The following is a 22,063-nucleotide window of genomic DNA, read 5'->3' as shown; positions in this document are numbered from 1 at the left end:
CCTTTTTCAAATAAGGTTGCCTTTCTGAGGAACATTGAACGGGTCTAGCAAAAAAAACCAATTTTTATAAATTAAAATAAACCAAACCCGTGCTTCGTTTCTTTTCGCATCGAAAAACCCATTGTCCTCATATACCCGTTTAATATTAAAAATAACTTTTTTTATTTTTTAAAAATAAAAATTAAGTAAAAATTATAAAATTATATTTTGACTTAGTAAAAAATGTAAAAACTTTAATGCTACCTAGATCGTTTTGTTCAGAAATTATTTAATAGAAAAACTGTTAACGGAAGCGTACCTTCATCAATAGCTAGAAAAACTGTTAACGGAAGCGTACCTTGATCCATAGGTATTGATTACCTCGTTGCAGCAATTCGATTATCACCGTAACAGTATATCTATGTTTCTTCACTCTGGCCTTTTGTCTGTAAGTTCACTCTTAATGGTCAGAGAATTATCGACAGCAACGGAAGTTTTCCTTTCACATTCTCTCAAACAACCTATTACCGCTATGTGTTTGAAGTAGTCGTCACACTCTCTTAACCTATGTTATTGATTTCATTGATCTTTTATAAGGCAGAGGAAGGGTATTAAAACCCTAACTGGTCCTCATCACATTAAGCCCAATAACCATCATCTTGGACTATCTTAATTAGAACCAGCCTTTTAATTACATGGGCCACATAGATTATTAAAATAATCTAACAATCTACCACTTGGCCCATGTGCTTTTCTTGAATCTATTATATTAGCTTTAATTAGAATTGAAGTGATTGGATTATGGCGGTCACAAGTCATTAATCGACATGATTCCTTCTATATATCATAGACCATTTGAATTCATAAATCCTTAATTGAGAAATGATGCAACAAATAATACATTGTTACAATCAACATTATTGTTATCACACTTATACCATTCTTATATACATCTATAATGTGGATAACAAATAAATAAGCAAAACACATCTTTAATTGAATTCCCAAGTGTCACAATAATATGAGCAAAATAACCATATGTATATATATATATATATATATATATATATATATATATATATATATATATATATATATATATATATATATACAAGTTTGAATATCATGCTAACAATGACTTATCTATAACACCCATCCTTTCAACATGGCCAGTGAAGATTTTGGATGGTAATCCTTTAGTTAGCGGATCCGCTATCATCAGATCAGTACCAATATGCTCAATTGACACCTTGAGTTTTTGCACTTCTTCTTTCATAGATAGGTATTTTAAATCCATATGCTTTGCACCCTTAGAATACTTATCGTTCTTAGAGAAGAAAACAACTGCGGAATTATCAGAGTAAATTCTCAACGGTCTAGCTATACTGTCAATAATGCCTAGACCTGAGACAAAGTTCCGCAACCACAATGCGTGAATAGTGGTCGCAAAGCATGCCACAAATTTAGCCTCCATTGTGGAAGTAGCAATGATAGACTGCTTTCCAGTTTTCCATGAAATTGCTCCTCCAGCTAGGAAAAACAAGTATCCAAATGTAGATTTTCTCGAATCTACAAAATCGGCATAGTCTGAATCTGAGTATCCCACTACTTCGAGATGGGTGGACTTTCTGTAAGTGAGTATATGATCCTTGGTGCCTTGTAAATATCTAAGTACTTTCTTTGCAGCTTTCCAATGGTCTATCCCGGGATTACTTTGATATCGCCTAACATTCCGATGGCGAAACTAATATCCGTTGATATCGCCCTAACATTCCGACGGTGAAACTAATATTCGGTCGAGTACATGTTTGAACATACATTAAGCTCCCAATTACTGACGCATAGGGAATAGACTCCATCTCTTTACGTTCCAAATCATTTTTAGGACATTGCATTTCGCTGAACCTATCTCCTTTCTGAATTGGAACTGTTCCTGTAGAGCACTTTTCCATTCTAAATCTCTCTAAAACCTTGTCAATGTAAGCTCTTTGAGACAATCCTAACAATCCTTATGATCTATCACGGAATATTTCTATTCCTATCACATAGGATGTCTCACCCATATCTTTCATTTCAAAGTTCTTAGAGAGAAAACCCTTACATCATGTAACAAGTCAACATCATTCGCAGCTAGAAGGATGTCGTCAACATATAGGACTAACATAATGAACTTGCTCCCACTGACCTTTATATAGATACACTGATCAATAGTGTTTTCTGTAAACCCATATGAAGTGATGATATTATTGAACTTAAGATACCATTGACTAGAAGCTTGCTTCAGTCCATATATTGACTTCTTTAATTTACACACTAAACTTTCCTTTCTTGTGGTCACAAATCCTTCCGGTTGGTCCATGTATACAGCCTAGACTGACCAAGATATTGCCCGCTTTGGGCCACAGGCCTGCACGGTTTTGTTCCTGGGTGCCGACACAAGGTAGGCCCGTACCCTCCTTACACCTTGGCCAGACCACCCAAAAGGCCTCTAGACAGTCTAAGGTCTATCCATACTTATGTACATCACTTGCGCCTTACACTTAACCGATGTGGGATGACAACTTATTTCGCAAGTGTACGAATCGCTACAAGTAATATATGATGAGTAGGATATCGTTCCCACGAGGATTGTATTCCAAGTACCAAAATTATGTTATCTCGTTATTATTTAAACGATAATTGAGAGAATTGTTTTATAAATGTAAAAATGAATGAATAAAATAAACAAGAGTCAAGTAAACAAGATTTGATTAAAAGGAATCAAGGGATTAAAACTACTAAGGGTTTTGATTTCACTTAATCCTATCCAATTTATTTCATTAGTTCATTAATCAATTTAATTATGCAAGTAGGGGAAACAACTCTGAATTCACTAACAAGCTCTTCCAATGTATTGCTAGCTATTTTAATTCCATTTAATTACCTATCTTCCAATAGCACAATCAATTATGAATTAAATCATTAAGTTATGTAGTTATTTATGAATTAATAATTTAAGGTTGCTAAATCATGAAAACCCCCCATGAGTCAAACCATATAGCTTCCGCATCAAGTTATTATTCTCATGTGTTTTATTAACCTTTCATATCAAAGATCCTTCTTCCGATAGTGATAATTGAAATAAATCAATCCAAGAGAAACCTCTGCCTGGAAGCATTAAGTTCATCAATAAATCATAACTTGAATAAGGAAAAATAAATCTAATTGCATAAATTGGAAAAGAGATTAAGCTACATCAACCCCCTAGTATAAGAGTTTAGTTAGACATGGCACTTAAATAAAACTCAATAATGCTTGATAAGTATTTCATAATCAATAAGAATAATGAAAGAAATAAACAAGATTAAGAGTTTAGAAATAAGAACTAGTAACAATTTGCTTGGATGGCTTCCTTGAACCTTTGCACAACTCTTGAATACTTAACTTCTAAAGAAAATAAAACTATTTACAAGCTATGAGAGATGGGAGAAATATGGAGTGGAGTGTTGTGTAGTAGTAATGTATGTTTGGAATGGCTTACTTCTCCTCTTTATATAGACTTCTTGGGGGAGCAATCCATATGTTTTAATGAATAAAGTCCAACTTTATTAGGTGGAAAAGCTCTAAATCAAGCCATAAATGTCTCTCAATTATGGCTTTCCATGTGCATATGTTTGAAGCTTGACTGGCATGTGAAGAAAGTGTCCAAAGTGAGCTGTGAAAATGGTAGGAATTAGTTGGTAACTTTTGACTCAATTCAGGATCCCTTGCTTGGCATGGGCGTGCTGAATGGCACGGTCTAGGGCGTGCCAGGCTTTAGAAGTCTAGAGGTCTCAGCACGGGCCGTGCTGTCTAGCACGCTTTGAAGAAGGTCTTGTGGCACGGGCGTGCTGATTAGCACGGCATAGGGCGTGTGTGCCTCAAGAAGTCTAGAGCATGTATAGCACGGGCGTGCTTCAGCGGCACGGGCCTGGACTTCATCTCCAATGCGAGCACGGGCGTGCGCCTTAGCACGGGCTGGGGCGTGCGCGCCTCTGACTTTTTGCTTGTTTTGCTGTACTCTTGGCACGAGCTTGCTGATTAGCACGGGCTGACCATGCTAAATGAATTTTTGTTCTTTTCTTGCAAAACCCTACATTTTTCCTCAAAATCAAGTGAGTTGTGTTTCAAGGAAGTTTTTAAATAAAAACATATCAATATTACATAAAAACTAATTTAAATAAATTAAAAGTAATAGAAATTTTAATCAAAATTACAATAAAAAGACTATAAAAATAACACTTATCATGGGATTCACTTGGGGTGTTACATTCATGCCCCCTTCGGGACTCAGCGTCCTCATTGAGGTTTGCCCCACCATCGGCCAGAGGAACAAGGCTTGGGCTTTGATACCAAGTTGTAACAGCCCAGACTGATCGAGATATTGTTTGCTTTAGGCCACAGGCCCGCATGATTTTGTTCCTGGGTGCTAACACAAGGTAGGCCCGTACCCTCCTTACACCTTGGCTAGACCACCCAAAAGGCCTCTTAACAGTCTAAGGTCTGTCCATACTTATGTACATCACTTGCACCTTGCACTTAACCGATCTGGGATTCACCTAGGGTGTTATATGTTTACTTCTTCCTCTAATTCTCCATTAAGAAAAGCGGTCTTTACATCCATTTGGTGAAGCTCTAGATCATAATGAGCTACCAAAGCCAAAATAATTCTTAAAGAGTCCTTTTTGGAAACTAGAGAAAATGTCTCTTTATAGTCAATGCCATCCTTTTGAGTGTAACCTTTAGCAATAAGTCGGGCCTTATATCTTTCAATGTTGCCCTTAGAGTCCCATTTGGTTTTGAAAACCCATTTACAACCAACTTGTTTTGAACTCCTAGGCAACTCAACCAAGTCCCAAACTTGATTATTACTAATTGATTTCATTTCTTCTTTCATGGCATTAAACCACTTTCAGAATTATCACATTCCATGGCTTTCTGGAAAGAGACTATATCCTTACTGATGCTCAATTCACATTCATGCTCAAGTAAGTACACAACATAATCACTAGAAATAGGTGGCCTTCTTTGCCTTTCTGACCTCCGTAATACTATTTCTTGTGGAACCACTTGCTCATTTGTGACTTGTTCATTATTTACTGGTTCATCATTTATATGGTCATTTTGTGGGTTTGGAATGTTATTTTATTATTCAACCATGTTGTTAAACCGTGATACAACCAGAGGAACAACAACCGAAGAAGAGACATTAGGAAAATCCACCTGAGTTGGACTCTCAATCTAAATCTCTTGCACATCCACTTTACGTGGTTCACCACTCCTGCGAATTTGGCCATTTTCAATAAATTGAGCATTACCAAACTTTACAATTCTCTTACTATGATTAGGACAATAAAATCTGTACCCTTTTGACTTTTCAGGATATCCTATGAAAAATCCACTAACCGTTCTAGCACTAAGCTTCTTTTCATGTGGATTATATATCCTGACTTGTGCTGGGTAACCCCAAACATGAAGATGTCTTAAACTAGGTTTCCTTCCCATCCACAGTTCATGAGAGGTCTTAGGAACTGCTTTGCTAGGAACCCCATTAAGCAAATATGCAGCCATGCATCCATAATGATAAAGGTATAGTATTGTTACTTAACATATTTCTAACCATTTCCATAAGTGTACGATTCTGCCTTTCAGCTACACCATTCTGTTGAGGTGTACCCGACATTGTGTATTGCGCACATATGCCTCGACTTTGAAGAAACTTTGCAAATGGACCTGGACTTGTCCATTTTCATTAAACTTAGCATAATATTCACCACCTCTATCAGATCTCACAACTTTAACTCTTCTATTTAACTACCTCTCTACCTTATTAATGAATATTTCAAGGATATCCACTGATTGAGACTTTTCATGCAGCAAATTTACATAACCATACCGTGAGAAATCATCAATAAAAGTGATAAAATACTTTTCATCGCCCTAAGAGGGAACGTTGAAAGGACCACATATATCAGTGTGTATAAGACCTAGCAATTCATTGCTTTTTGTGGCTGGATTCTTTAATGTGTGTTTAGTTTGCTTACCTTTAATGCAATGTATACACACATCCCGGTCAGTAAAATCCAATTGAGGTAAGATTTCACCTTTCACTAACCTCAAAATCCTTTCTTTGGATATGTGACCTAACCTTTGATGCCACGAGAAAGCAGAACATTCATTATGTGCACTACGTTTATTGCCTATATTGTGCTCACATTAAACAAGGATTCAACAAATTTAATATCAAGATTAAAATGATACAAACTATTAATTAAAGTACCAGAACCATAATAGTACTTATGTTTATTCAATGAAAAAACACCATTACCAATCTTGAAATTAAAACCAATATTGTCCAACCTCCCTACAGAAACTAAATTTCTAACACATTCAGGAACATAGAGACACTTTTTAAGATCCAAATAACAATCAGTGTCCAGGATCAATCTATAAGTCCCAATTCCTTCAATTCATGCCTTCATTCTGTTTCCCATGTATAGGAACTTTTCAGTTTCGTTTATGGGTTGGATCGAAAGGAATCCTTGTATAACATGAGACACATGAGTAGTTGCACCAGAATCTAACCACGTAGGTATTATTAGGCACTTCAATAAGATTTGATTCAAAACATACTGAAACGTAAAATATACCTTTCTTTTCGAACTAGATCTTGCTTTTCGGACAATCCTTCTTGAAGTGACCATTCTTCTTATAGAAGTAGCACTTCAGCTCCTTACGGATTTGGCCCTCATTCAACTTCATTGGGGCTTTGTCCTTTTCTTGCCTTTCTTCTCTGATTTGTTGTTGCTGCTACTAGCTCCATTATGAACAGTGAGATTAACGGAGTGTTCCTTCATTTTCTTTAGTCTCCCTTCCTCTTGTATCAGCATGGCCTTAATTTCTTGAATGTTCCATTTTTCCTTAGGGGTGTTGTAATTCACTTGGAACTGACCAAACTCAAGAGGGAGTGAGTTGATAATGAATTGAACTAAAAAGGACTCACTCACATCCATACCCATCGATTTCAATTTGGCTATCAAATTCTGCATGCTAGTCACATGATCATGAATGGATTGTGACCAATCAAACTTCTTGGTCGTTAGCTCACTCATTAAGGACCTTACTATGGATTTGTCAGCTATATCCGATTGGGAGTATTCCTTAATCTTCAACATGTACTCTCTAGCGTCGTCCGTTTTGGGCATTGATGGCTTAACATTTTCAGCCATTGTCATCCTCATTAAGTTCAAGCTTAGCCTGTTAGATCGCTCCCAAGCCTCATAATGAGACTTGTCAACTTCTGTATTAGTCTCTGTGATGGCTGCTAGCTTTTTAGAGACAATGCCAGATCCAAGTCCAGAACTCCTAACTGATAATGGATTTGATGAGACCAATCAGCATAGTTCAATCCATTGAACTTAATCAACCCAGTGCCCATAGCGAACATGTTGGAAGAAACTGCAGCATAATACATATAATCATACGTTAACACTTTAAGAAAAAAAAACTTAAATGGATTAAAACAAATAACAAACTTAATTATGCATTTAAATTCACCTTTGGGTAATACTTAAATACATAGCTTTAATCAATAATGATGCCAAGAATAAAATACTCTAATAGATATTCATTGATGAACAGGAACTCGCGAATTGATTTGCCATTTAAAGAGCAGAGGCACGCCCATGTTTCACTACAACACGCCCGTGCTTCTCTCTAGAACTCAGGGCACGCCTGTGCTACATTACAGCATGGCCCGTGCTACTCTCTGAAGCTCTGGACACGCCCGTGCTAATTACAGCACAAACCGTGTTGTTCTCTGAGGTCTGTAGCACGCCCGTGCTCATTACAACATGCCCCATGCTACTCTCTGGAGTCCGCAGCACGCCATGTTCATTACAGCATGCCCGTGCTCCTTTCTAGAGTCCAGTTTTAGCAATAATACAGCAAGAAAATATTTATGTTACCTTTGGGTATACATACATATTTATCAAATACAATGATAGGTCTCTTTGACGCCATTGATTATAAGTAATGGTCTACCTTTGGGTAACCTCATAACATTATAATCAATTATCTCAATTGTTTAATTTTATCTTTTATGTCATTTAACGGCATCACATGATATGAACAATTGAAAAACTGCATAATCAAATATCTAAATAAATCCAAACAAGGTCACTTTGGTAACTAACAAGTTTTCCATTCATTAAACATTGAATTATGCAGAACCTTATGAGATTGAATTAGGATCTCAAAACTTTAATGACATTATACAATAAGATGTCTTGATCTTTCTTTTATAAATTACAGCAGAATAATTTAAAAAGCACAAAGAAAACAAACAGTTTTCCTATTTCTATAACTTTGGCTTCGTTTATACTAGATTAAAATAATTTCATAATACGAAATTAATTTTCATGAACCAAGCCAAATACAAAATCTATCAAATAAATCTAGAACAAACTAGGCTCTGATGCCACATGTAAAATCTTTAATGCTACCTAGATCGTTTTGTCCAGAAATTATTTAATAGAAAAACTATTGACAGAAGCGTACCTTGATCCATAGTTATTGATTATCTCGTTGCGGCAATTCGATTCTTACCGTAACAGTAGATCTATGTTTTTTCACTCTGGCCTTTTGTCTATAAGTTCTCTCTTCATGGTCAGAGAATTATCGACAGCAACGGGAGTTTTCTTTTCACGTTCTCTCAAACAACCTATCACCGCTATGTGTTTGAGATAGCCGTTACACTCTCTTAACCTACGCTGTTAATTTCCTTAATCTTTTATAAGGCAGAGGAAGGGTATTAAAACCCTAACTGGTCTTCATTCCATTAAGTCCAATAACCATCATCTTGGGCCACCTTAATTAGAACTAGACCTTTAATTACATGGGCCATATAGATTATTAAAATAATCTAACAAAAAATATAATATCTATCTATAATTTATATAAAAGTATGAATGAGGAGCAAACATTGAGTTTCTAAAACATCCCTGCTAAGTTTATGAATTGACAAAAATATCAATACTAATCCTATTATAATTATGATTTCAATTTATTATTTTTATTATATTAATATTATAAATTTAATCTCATTCTAATTAGAAATTTATCCTATCATACCACTATATATAAGTTTATTTTTAATTATTTTTGGTTATCAAGAATTTGTTGCTTTTGACTAATAAAAATTTATTATCAAGAATTGTTACATCAAATTTTTGCTGATCTGAAATTATTGAGTTTATAATCATGTCTTCTTTTTGTGGTAAATATAATCTTAACTCTCTCTATTTACAAATTAATAGAATAGTTTTAATTTATAATTCTTATAATTTAGATTTGTAGATTAACTGCAATTGTTTAGTAATAGTGAATAATTACAAGCTTATCAGCTCTCCTTCCTGAATAGCATTATTATGAAATATCTTAAAAAGATGAAACCCTTTAATTAAAAAAATTTAATTTTATTTATTGATTAAAATTATATAATAATTTTTAATTAGATTGATTATATCTGTTTCCTTAATTATATTATTTTTATTAATTAACAAATCTTATTTCATTATTTTCCCCGTTGCTAAGTGTTGACAAAAGGTTCTAAAAACGTATTAGAAACAGAATTTTTTTCCGTGTCTAAAGTTATAACAAGAATTTATTTTTTTTCCGTTGCCGAGAGCTGTTTTACAAACGGTTTAGCAACGGAATTTCTATCCGTTGCTAAAGTTGCAGACGATATTCGTTTAACTTATTTTCACTACATATCTCTTCTCCACCATATATTTTGTATGCTTACATTTCCTTTTCTCTTTTCTTCCTCCCTTTTTATTTTATATTTTATTAATAGTTTAAATTTTATTTGAATTGTAAGATTAATATTTGTCAAGATAATATCTTTTATTTTTTATTTTTTTAGTTTCAAGTATTTCGATCGAAATAAGATAGTCATAGAAATTTTAATATTCAAATTATAATATAATAAATCATATTTTTTTTTGCATGTATAGGAATTATATATGTGTGTGTATGTACGCGAATTAGGGGGAAACATTGGGTTTCTAAAACACCCATGCAGACTTTTAATTTTATTGGTTAATTAAAGAATAATTTAATCTTATTCTAATTAGAAAACTCTTAATTTTATTAGTACTTTAGTAGTTGATTAATTAAAAATATTATTAAAAATAATTTAGTCCTATTCTAATTAGGAAACTTTTGAAATTCCTATACATGTAAAAATATTATGATTTAATATCTTATAATTTAAATATATTATAGTATAAGATATTAAATTTATTAATCCTTCATCGGTAACTCCTTTTATTAATATTATAAATTTAATCTCATTCTAATTAGGAATTTGACTTTAAGTCTATTATAATTATGATATCAATTTATTATTTTTATTATATTAATATTATAACTTTAATCCCACTCTAATTAGGAATTTATCCTTTCATACTATTCTAATTAAGATTTTGTCATATCATACTACTATATATATATTTGATTTTAATTGTTTTTGAATTTTGACTATCATGAATTTGTTACTCTTGACTATGACGAATTTATTGCTTTTGACTATGAAGAATCATTACATCAAGTTTTGCTAATTTGAAATTATTGAATTTGCATTATGTTTTCTTCTTGTGATAAATATAATCTTAACTTTCTCTATTTAAATGGATAGAATAGTTTTTATTTATATTTATTAAGTATGTTCTAGCAACTATCATAAGTTTAAATCTAATTCTAAATAGGAAATTGTTAAAGATTTTAATTTTATCGGTAGAAAAATAAAACTAATTTAATTATTATGAATTTTAATTTCCTATTTAAATATTTATTCTATGGAATAAAATAAAATAAAATAATATCTTATATATTATATAAGATATATATGGTAAGAATATAAAACTTGAAGAATTTCAATTTATTGGTTGAAAAATAAAGCTAATTTAATTATTAAGGATTTAAATTTTCTATTTAAAAGTAAATTCTATTAGATAAAATAATAAATTATATTATATATTATATAAGATATATACGGTAAAAATATAAAACTTTAAAAATTTTAATTTTATTGGTTGAAAAAATAAAAAATATATTTGTATCTGTCACGACCCATTTCCATGGGTCGGACCGGCACTAGGGCCCAGGTAAACTTAAGACCCCCGAGGCCCGTAGTAAGCCTGAATCACTAAAATTTACTATCTCAATATAAATTTTAAACATTTAGCCCATATTTATATGAAAAATATATTTCACGATTTTATTATACCTCGGTCCAAATTTATCATCTTCAACATTCCATAGTTCTAGCCCAATTTTCAATACACCACATTTTTTTAATATAGGCTCACATAATTATATTGTCTATGTTAATACACGACTAATTGTATACAAATTCTACAACTGCGGAGTCACTAACTAATAGATATACATAGATTTTTATACATCTAGATACATAGCAAAATATTCATTGGTCTAGGAAAATTTTCTTTCTAGCTCTGCGACGAAGGAACATAGCTTAACCGAATTAAAGAGAAACTTATTTCCTGAAAAATTAAACAAGATATGTGAGCTTTCTAAGGAGTAACTATTACTGCACAACACACACATTCACACAAATGTGTAAATATATATCAATCTAGTCATCCGACTAGTTATATGCTCACGCAGCCAGTCACACAAATGGCATGTCACCAGCACTCACAAACAATATCACCTTCAAATAATCACATCATGTGGAAATTAGTCAGTGGAGTCACCGAACCCCCGATGAGCCGTCCTCCCACATGGCTCATCCTCTCACATGTGCACCAGGGAGCCGATCCCCCATACTGGCCGACCGGTCTAACCCTCACTTGACCAGCCCTCTCATTGTTTTTCTATCCTCTCTTTTCTTTTTCATACCAACAGGAGGCAACCCGGTGGTCTCCATCCAATCTAGATCATCAAGCGCTCACAACAGAAGGCCACCCTGCGGGCTGCGATCAAATCTAGACTGTCCGGTGCGCAACGACGAGAAGCCAATCTGTGGTTAACGGTAACGGTAGGTGCACACGGGGGCGCCGATCTCCCATTTACCCGGCTAACGGTAATGGATCCATATAACGGTAACGGTCTCACAAACCCATGGTGACCCACTTCATCCCAACTCCACACAAACAAAGCATAGCATTATCACAACACAGTTAATCAAACATTGCAATTAAATGCAGACATATTGATCAACTACATATCGAAATGTAATGCACGATTAGACATTCATACTCAAATGCAAACAAACAAATAAATAAATAATATTGACAATAAACAACAATGATGAAATAAATAAATAATTGAATAATTAAATGAACAATCATGATAATAGTAAAATAATCATAACAAGTTATAGAATTAATCTAAATAAACTTATTGATTATGTTATTAATTAAATCTAGACTAGGTTCTAGCGAAATTTCGGCAGCACCTCCCCTTATAAGTTGGACTATCTACCGGCTCAAATATCCCAATATTATGATATATTTATCAATCAGTGCACACAGCCCATCCGTCGGGCAATCAATCAATTTAAAATCCCATCCTCCTTTCAAAACAACTATATCGACACTCAACCAAAAATTTATAAACGAATTTTAATAATATCCATCTAAAATCATTTATTAAGTCATTAGTTAACTAAATTAATAGCTTTACAGTAACTAATTTGTTAAGCAGCTAAAACATATTTAACAATAACTAATTATAACTACTACCTATTAAAATTCGGTTTTTATATCAATATAAAAAAATGGCTAGGCCTCCCAAATCTTAATTTATTAAAATCTCGGATCTAACCGTTAACCAACTAAAATTCGCCTTACCTTTCTTATGCACGATCGGCTAATTTTAAACTAATGATTATCTAATTAACTAATTAACTGATTCTAATTTATTTTCCTCCTCAAATCACCTAATTATAATACTAATCATGGAATTTATTTAATAATGTTCAAAATTAATTTGTAACTACATTATACCCACTAATAAATTTCATAGCATGGATTATATTTGATTTCAACTTAATCAATTAATAGTTTTAAATTTTGGAGTTTAAAACAAAAATTGGGAAATAGGTATTAGGGCGTACCGTTTGAGAATCGGACCATAATTCCATGATCCACGCGAAGAGGAGATCATTCTGCCTCTTGGGGTCTCGCCGGAGCGTCGCCGGTTGGTCACCGAACCGCCGCTGTTGCCGCCGTGCACGGTGGTCGGAAAACCGATCCTGCCCGGAATTGAGTGCTTTTCACGCCACCTGACTCCACTTTTCATCCAGAGTCCATGTTTGGCCTTCGTTTTGCGAGATCGGCACTTCATTTGGGCGAATCGAGCTCGACAGTGGCCTATCGCCACTTTCGTCGCCGCCGCCAAATCCAAAGCAACGTCTGCAGTTCACCGTTGTTCAACGCTCGTCGTCGATGGAGGAGGTGGCTGGAGCTGTCCGATGATGAGGAGATCGCCTGAGTCAGAGGAGGTGTTGCTGCGCCGCTCGCCAGAGGTAAATCGCAGCTCGCCTAGCTGCTGCGTTTCCAGAAACGAGGACAGGGAGGGAGACGCTGCCGTTCGATGCTGTGCAGTGGAGGTTCGATCGGCTCAGGTGGCCGGAAACGGAAGGGGATAAGGGGAGAGGAGGTCGCGCGCATGGCGCTGGCGCAAGGAAAAAGAAGGGAAAAGAAAAAAGAAAAAAAAAAAAAAGAAAAAAAAAAAGAAAAAAAAGAAAAAAAAATCTTGGGGCTTCTAGACCATTCCGGTTCGATTCAAACCGGTTTGGTCTAATTTAATGATTCGGCTCGATTTTTGTTCGGTTTACAGGTTTTTCACTTGGTTTTCAAGCTATTTGTGTGGTTTTCGAAAGATCAATTTAGTTTTAAGGCCCGGTTCGATTATTTTAATTATTTAGTTTGGTTCCATAATATTTTCTCCCTTTACTCAATATTAATAAAATATGAACAATTATGATATTTGATTTTTAGGAAAATTAATTTATATATATACATAATAGATTAATTGCTGGACTTCATATTATTATTCGAAAATTTAACTGTTCTCGATTCAAAATTTTCGACATTATATTTGGGCTTGGGCCCAATTCGAAAATTTGGGCTCGAATTGAGACTGTATTACATTTACAGCCCACACGGTCAAAATTCTCGATTTTTTAATTAAATAAAAATCCAAAGATTTCAAAAATAAAAATTCGGGATGTTTCAGTATCATTCTCTTGAAGGTATTAATTATTTTATCATTAATCTGTTACGTAAATTTGTTGATCAATTTTCAATTAGTATAAATTTTTTAAGTTTTAAAAAATTTATTTAAATCATGATTATAATTTTTTAACATTTAACGCTTCTTTTTTTTAAGTTGTTGCATATTTTTAATTTAAAATTTTATTATACTTTGATTTTAATATTATATTTATTATTCTGATAATAAAGGACAAATATTTAAATTATAACTCAATTGAAAATTTAATCCATCAAATAACTATATTTTCTTTGGCTACTATCAATGTTTTTTTTTTTTTTTTTTTTTTTTTTTGCTTTTATTATCAATAATTCATTGAAGACTCTCCACTATCAAGAGTTTCTTTGCTATTGCTATATCTGAAACTTCTCCTTGGCTGATGTACTAATTTTAACTTTTGATTTTTTTTTTTTTGGTATATTATCACAAAACAATTTTGAATTTGATTACCAATAATTTATATATGTATTTATTTTTCTATATGGTGAGATCTTGGATAAAATAATTATTTATTTTCAACTTTGTAACTATTCCATTTTGGCAAAAAATCTATTGTAATAAATTATTAAAATTTTTCATCAAACACTAAATATATATGATAATAATGTGCACCTATTTTTATGTACGTAATAATTATAACTAAAAATTTTGAATTTTTATAGTCTTTGTAAAAATTAATAAAAATATATAAACAAATTTTAAATAATCATTCCAACAGGTATGTTCAACAAGTAAAATGCACGTTCTTGAACACTAGTCAATATTAAATATAGTTATAATATTAATTATACTTAGAAAGATGTATATATGTAATTTTCTTTTAAGAAAATAATTATTTTAAATATTTTTAGGATATTAATTAAATGAATAACAGGTAGTAGGATACCCGAGTCTTTGAACTCAATCCTGATACTTTAAATGGATCGGTCTGAATAAACTCAGGAATCAACTTTATAAATCTATTCTTTAGCTATCCGTAAATTGATAATAACTTAAAACAAAAGCAGACATAAATAAATATACTAAATAATAGTAAGAATTAAAATAAAATAAAATAAATAGCTAATGATATGAAAAAACAGTGAAATCAATTAAAAATGAAAATTGGATTTTAGAGGAAAAAAAAGAAATAAAGAAAATTATGTTTGACCGAATATACATGTATATACAGATACTTGCAAGTGCTCCATTATTATATTTTAGAAGATATTTTATTCAATATAATAATTAACTCATATTACAAAGCAATCCACAGATTCTTGATTTCTGAAAGTGTTATTCTTGATCTTACAGTGGTTTTCTTGCAATATATTTAATATAACCTGGTTTCTTTAACTCGACTTCTTTTATCATATATTTCTCATTATGGTGGTCATTCCTTCTTCTTCAACTCCTTCAATACTTGTTTCTAGTAATTATAAATTTGCTTTGAAATTAAATACTAGAAACTATTTAGTATGGAAGGCACAATTTATTCCTCTTTTAATACCATAACCTCCATGATTTTATTAATGGCATTTCTGCTTCTAATCCAACTATGCCTTCTACTACCGATTCCACTCAATTGTTCCTAATCTTGCTCATCTATGGTTTCGTAAAGACCAGATGCTTCTCAGCCTTGTTTCAAGATCCTCCTGTTTGTCTCTCTCTTTACACGTTAAGGAGACTGTAACTGGTACGTAGGCTGACTCTTTATTGTGATTTTTTATTATTTGAAAAATTGCAGCAGGTTTGGAAAATCGCAACAGGTTTGTAAAATTGCAGGCTTTTGGAAGATTAAAATCATTCTTATTTGACAATTAATATATATGTTGAATTATTTGACAATAAAAAAAAGGAAAATGCATCTATAAGTTGAATTATTTCATTAATGTAGCGGTAGGAATTATAGAACTTTAGAATTAACTTTTTCTTTTCGAAGAGGGTTAATGCCTGTCTACTCATCTTCAAAGACAAGTTTCATTAGTTGGATTGTTGGAAATAATTGAGAACTACCCAAGACTTACCAACTCTTTTCTTCGTCACGAGTCAACGTGATTTATAGATTAAAAAGGCATAAATCATTTTTTTTTCTTTTTATTTTGTATTTGAAGATATTTTCAGGTCAATTAAATAATTGAATCTCTTTATCTAGTGAATTCAATAATGTACTCTCATATTTGACTTGCCTATCCTCGCGGTTTTATAAAAATAGTAAAGATTAAAAAATACAATTAATAAATGTGATTTGAAGGCAAAAAAATTTTAATTTATCCAAGACTAAGGAAGAAATTATAAGAAATGTACCCGAGGGTGTCATCGAAGAACAATGGCCAACTCTTGTTAATTCATGGTTTGCTGAAGAAAGTCAGGTATGTGCTATTTATTTTTAATTTTAGTTATATGTCATTTTTATATTTTATTTTGTTTATATAGAGGTCAAGTGCTATAAACACCGATTAATGCAAAGAAACAAAATAATGCACGCACATGTGGTAGAAAGAGTTATGCAAGGAAAAGAAAAGACGTGGTAAGTATTTATCCTCTAAATACTTGTGGGAGTCTTAATTAAGTTATAACGTGAAACATTGAACATTTTGAATATAGGAGAAAGAAACTGAAAAAGTTCCAAATAGATTGACATTCTTTGAAGCAACTCACGAGAAAAAGAATAGGACATTTGTGAATGATCCTATAGAACAATTGATGGTATCTATAATATCTCTTAAACTTACGGGGAAAAAGCTCATGCTCTTGTTATTGAACGAAATCAAGGTTCAAATATTGATTTATCTCAACTAAATGAGCAAATTTTTTGAGAAATAATGGGTCCAGAGCATGATGGCAGAGTGCGTGATGTTGGTCTTGGTGCCACACCTAGAAGCTATTTTGGTGTGACATCTTATGATGTTGGATCAAGATGGGAGGCTTCAAATGCAACACAATCACAGGAAACCGTGACAAACAAATATGAATCAATGGAGGAAACTTGCGTGGCTTGAGAGAATTTTTTTGCCGAATGTATCCTGGGCACGTACACGATCTGGCAACTCTCTGGTATCATATTTAAAATTGGTTCTTTATTTATAGTGTGTTTATTTATTAAAAAATAAATATCATTTTGTTGCTTATGAGCTTTTGATTCATGAAATGATAAAAAAATTATTTTCTACAAATATGTATGGTATGTAATTAAACTGAAATAATGCATATTGGGACTTATGAGAAGATATTTATGTGAACTAATAATATTTTATTTCACATATCACTAACAGGTCAATGATGATGGGAGTGACCGACATGCATTTTCCCCTAACAATAATTCTTCTTACTCAAGTCATGATCCAAGGAGGAACGACAATTGAACCGTTTGAGATTTAATGTTTGGACCACTTGATTTATTATTTATATTGTTTCTTTTATTAGGACATGTTCTTTCAAATACATTAATTTGAGTTGTTTGATTTTTATTATTTTTTATATTAGTCATGTTTTGAATATTAGACACGCATTTTTAAAAATTGCAATATGAATTTATTTATATTTTCTGAATAATTGATCGATGTCTTTAGTTTATTTCTGTTTAAAGTTTTAATGATCGAATAAAATATAATAAAAATGTGATGTTAATAAATTTTATACCAAAATTCATTATTCCACACCAAACATACATCATAAATATGTACCATAGGGGCAGTTTAAAGTGCATCTTGACTTAACTAATTTAACAATAATTTGGCAGCAAATAGTATAGCCACGTGTGCAATTGTCTCTATAATGGCTAAAAAATTATGAATATAATAATAAAAAATGGTGTTAAAGGCGGTTCCAACCGCCCCTACAAGTGGTTGGAAATATTATAGAGGCGGTTTTATGGGCGTAAATAACCGTCCTAATCGTTGGTAATTAAAATTCAAAATTTTGAAAGGAATTTTTTTAGGGGTGGTTCAAACCACCGCTACAACTTTTAAAAGATTTGTCGGGACAAGATGTCGAGTACTATATGGCAGCTTATAAATAAATCTTTTAAAAGATTTGTCGGGACAAGATGTCGAGTACTATATGGCAGCTTATAAATAAATCTGTAGAGACACTGATGAGCTAATTCATGGCAATCATAGTCAAGAAGGAGAAATCAATTGAGAAAATCAAATCATTTTCTTGAGAGAGAATGAAAATTAAAAATACAAAGAGAGATTTTTTCTCTCATACAGGTCTCTATCGCTCTTAAACTAAAAAACAACTATTGTCATTGCCAGTTAGCAACTTATTGAAGATAAATTAGAGCCACAAGATCAAAATAGAATTGATATCAATATACTTTCACCCCCCCCCCCCTTCAAGATGGAGTTGGTGAGAAATCAACCAACCCAATCTTGGAAAGGAGACGAGAGAACATAGAAGCACTCAGATTCTTTGTAAAAACATCTACTAATTGGTGTTTTGACGGCACATAAGCAATGGTAATGAACCCATTTTGAAGCTGATTACGAACCACATGACAATCAATGTCAATATGTTTCATTCTTTCATGGAACATAGGATTTGCTGCTATGTGTAAAGCAGCCTGGTTGTCACAAAATATTGGAATGGGAAGATACAAAGATAATTGGAGATCTTGAAGCACATAAGAAATCCACTTCAACTCACACACAGTAACAGCCATGACATGGTACTCAGCCTCTGCAGTAGATCTACTAACAGTGTTTTGCTTTTTTGTTTTCCATGAGACTAAGGAATTCCCCAAGTAAATGCAATATCCAGTAAGAGACTTTCTAGTGGTGAGGTAAGAGGCCCAATCAGCATCACAGAAAGCTTGTAGTTGAAAAGAATTGGTGGCAGGGAAAAACAATCCTGTTGTTGGATAAGTTTTCAAGTACTTCAACACATGAATAGCAGCTTTTAAGTGTGTTGTAGTAGGGGCTTGCATGAATTGACTCAGTTGTTGAACTGAGTAAGTTACATCTGGTCTTGTTAAATTGAAGTAGAGTAAGCGGCCCACTAAACTTCGATATTGTTCAGGATCCTTCAATAAATCACATTCATCTGGTTTAAGTTTTAGATTAAAGGTGTATGTACTGCTGTGGCATCTTGTATACCGACCTCCTGTACCAAATCCATTATATATTTTCTTTGTGTAACACACATGCCCGTTCCTGATCTAGCTATCTCCAAACCTAAGAAAAACTTAGCAGGGCCTAGATCTTTAATAGTAAATGTTTTATGTAAAAACTGCTTGACATCAACAATCAACTTTTCATCAAATCCAGTAATCAAAATATCATCTACGTATAATAATAAAGCCAAAAAATCATTGTTTGTACCTTTTGTATAAAGACAATGATCATTTTGGGACTGTTAAAACCCATACTCTCCTAAATGCTTGGTAAGTTCTTTATTCCATTAACGGCCTGCTTGCTTCAAGCCATACAAAAATCTCTGTAACTTGCAGACCTGTCCTAGAATGGCTTTTGTGTAACTTGCTGGAGGTATCATATATATATCTTCATCAAGAAAACGATGGAGATATGCATTATTGATATCCAATTGATGCAAGGACCACCCTTTAGAAGCAACAACTGCCAAAAATATTCTAATAGTCACTAGTTTAGCCACAGGGGAAAAAGTTTCAGTATAATCTAATCCCAATAATTGTGTATAACCCTTGGTAACTAAACGTGCCTTATACCGGTCAACACTCCCATCTGATTTGTACTTTACCCTGTACACCCATTTAGAACCAATAGTTTTCTTACCCTTTGGTAAATCAGTTAGAACCCAAGTTTTGTTCTCATCTAAGGCTGTAAGTTCCTTTTGCATGGCTTGCACCCAATTAAGGTCTTTATTAGCTTGATGAAAAAAAAACAGGCTCTGGAATCTTTGACACATTGGATACAAAAGAAGTATATGATGAACTAATGCATAAGGATGTAGGTAAAAGTGCAGAACAGGGATGGAGAGTAGAAATACCTGCGAGAGATTGCTGAGCAACATATGATGTACCATTGGTATGTGCTGCTGCCACAAAATCTTGAAGCCAAGATGGTTTTTGTGTCACTCTATTACTCCTTCTAATGATTGGTTGAGAATCTATAAGTTCTAATCTAGTTTCATGATCTGAATGACTATGTGCATCTGATATAATATGACTCTCCTGAATATCTAATGAATCATGTAATTGGGTAACCAAGTTTAAAGGTTTGGAAGAAGGAGAATTTGATAAAGAGGAATTATTTTCAAGATCATGATGAAAATCATTAACTGGTTCTAGTATATTTGGTAAAACAGGTGTATCATAGGTAATGGAGTGGAAAATTTGGAAAGGAAATAGTTGTTCATGAAAAAGTACATCTCGAGAATGAAAAATGGTTTTAGAGTTAATATTGAACAATTTATATGCTTTATGGTTTTGGGAGTAACCAAGTAAAACTGCAGGTTGTGCTCTATGACCGAATTTTGTTTTGTGAGGGTTTATATTTGTTGCAAAACAAAGGCAACCAGTAGTTCTGAAATATGAGATATCAGGAGGTTTACCATTCAATTCCTCATAAGGAGACTTCCAATCTAAAACCATAGTAGGTATTCTATTTATAACATGAGTTGCTGACAATAGACATTCAGACCAGAAATTTTTAGGAAAATGACATTGGAACATAAATGCCCTTGCTATCTGTAACAAACTTCTATGTTTTCTCTCTACCACACCATTTTGTTGGGGAGTGTATATGTAAGATCTTTGATGCATTATACCCTTAGATTGAAATAATTCCCTACATTAAGTATTCAAGAACTCAATTCCATTGTCGGTTCTAACCTTTTGCACTTTAACTCCAAATTGTCTTTCAATTAACTGCAAGTAATGGCTTAAAACTGAACAAACTTGATGCTTAGTATTTATCATATACACCCATGTATACCTAGATTTATCTTCCACTATAGTTACCATGAATTTTGCTCCAGTTATAGATTGCACACCATAAGGACCCCACAGATCTATGTGTATTAATTGGAACAATTTTTCTGATTTTGTAACATTTGTAGGAAAAGAAACTCTTGATTGTTTAGAAATAGGACATATTGAGCATACAATGTCACACAATTCATCATGGTCAAGTACACCAGCATATTTCAATCTTTGATTAGAAATATGTCCTAGTCTAGAATGCCAAAGTTTAAACTTTTGTATTTTCCTACTGTTTTCAGTACAAGTAGCCATACATTTACTACTTACAATATCAAAAGACTTCTTATTCAGCAAATATAACCCATCTTGCTCATGACCAATAGCAATCTTCTCGTTACTCTGCAAATCTTGAAAAATAGAATAATTTGGTAAGGATTTAACTGCAATTTTATTTGTTTTTGTTAATGATGTTACTGAGATCAGATTACATTTGAAAGAAGGTATGTAAAGGACATTAGTCAAAATAATTCTGTCATTTAGCTTTATTGTTCCTATATAATGAACTAGTTTTATGGCTCCATCATGTAATTTGACAGATTTTGGCTTGGCTAATTTGTGTAATGTGTCAAAAAAAGAAATGTTATAGGTCATATGGTCAGTACACCCTGTGTCAATGATCCATTCACCTATGTTCTTATCATCAGTACCTTTAAAAACCTTGTTAGATGCAGTACCTGCAAAAGAAGAATTGTTCACATATACATTTTCATCAGTTACAGTCATCATCTGCTTGTCCTTCATGGCTATCATAACTTCTTGTTGAATGATCTTAGTGAGATTCTCACTCCATTCTACTATAGGTCCCTTTGAGTTTTCATT

General features: G+C 32.8%; 1 long non-coding RNA gene and 1 pseudogene across 1 annotated transcript; one reads left to right on the top strand and one right to left on the bottom strand.

Moving 5' to 3' along the window:
* Positions 1-11,251: 11,251 nt before the first annotated feature.
* Positions 11,252-13,972, bottom strand: LOC149493615 (uncharacterized). Its single transcript, XR_016322396.1, has 2 exons — positions 13,142-13,972; positions 11,252-11,564 (listed from the first exon to the last, which is right to left on the bottom strand). It is a non-coding gene; the product is annotated as an uncharacterized LOC149493615 (long non-coding RNA).
* A 1,934-nt stretch (positions 13,973-15,906) lies between these two features.
* Positions 15,907-17,764, top strand: LOC149493614 (uncharacterized; annotated as a pseudogene).
* The last annotated feature ends 4,299 nt before the right edge of the window (positions 17,765-22,063 follow it).

Source organism: Jatropha curcas, chromosome 9 (assembly GCF_041381405.1).
Source record: "Jatropha curcas cultivar XTBG-Jc1 chromosome 9, XTBG_Jcur_1.0, whole genome shotgun sequence".
Lineage (NCBI taxonomy): Eukaryota > Viridiplantae > Streptophyta > Magnoliopsida > Malpighiales > Euphorbiaceae > Jatropha > Jatropha curcas.
This window is presented reverse-complemented; position numbering and strand designations above follow the sequence as displayed.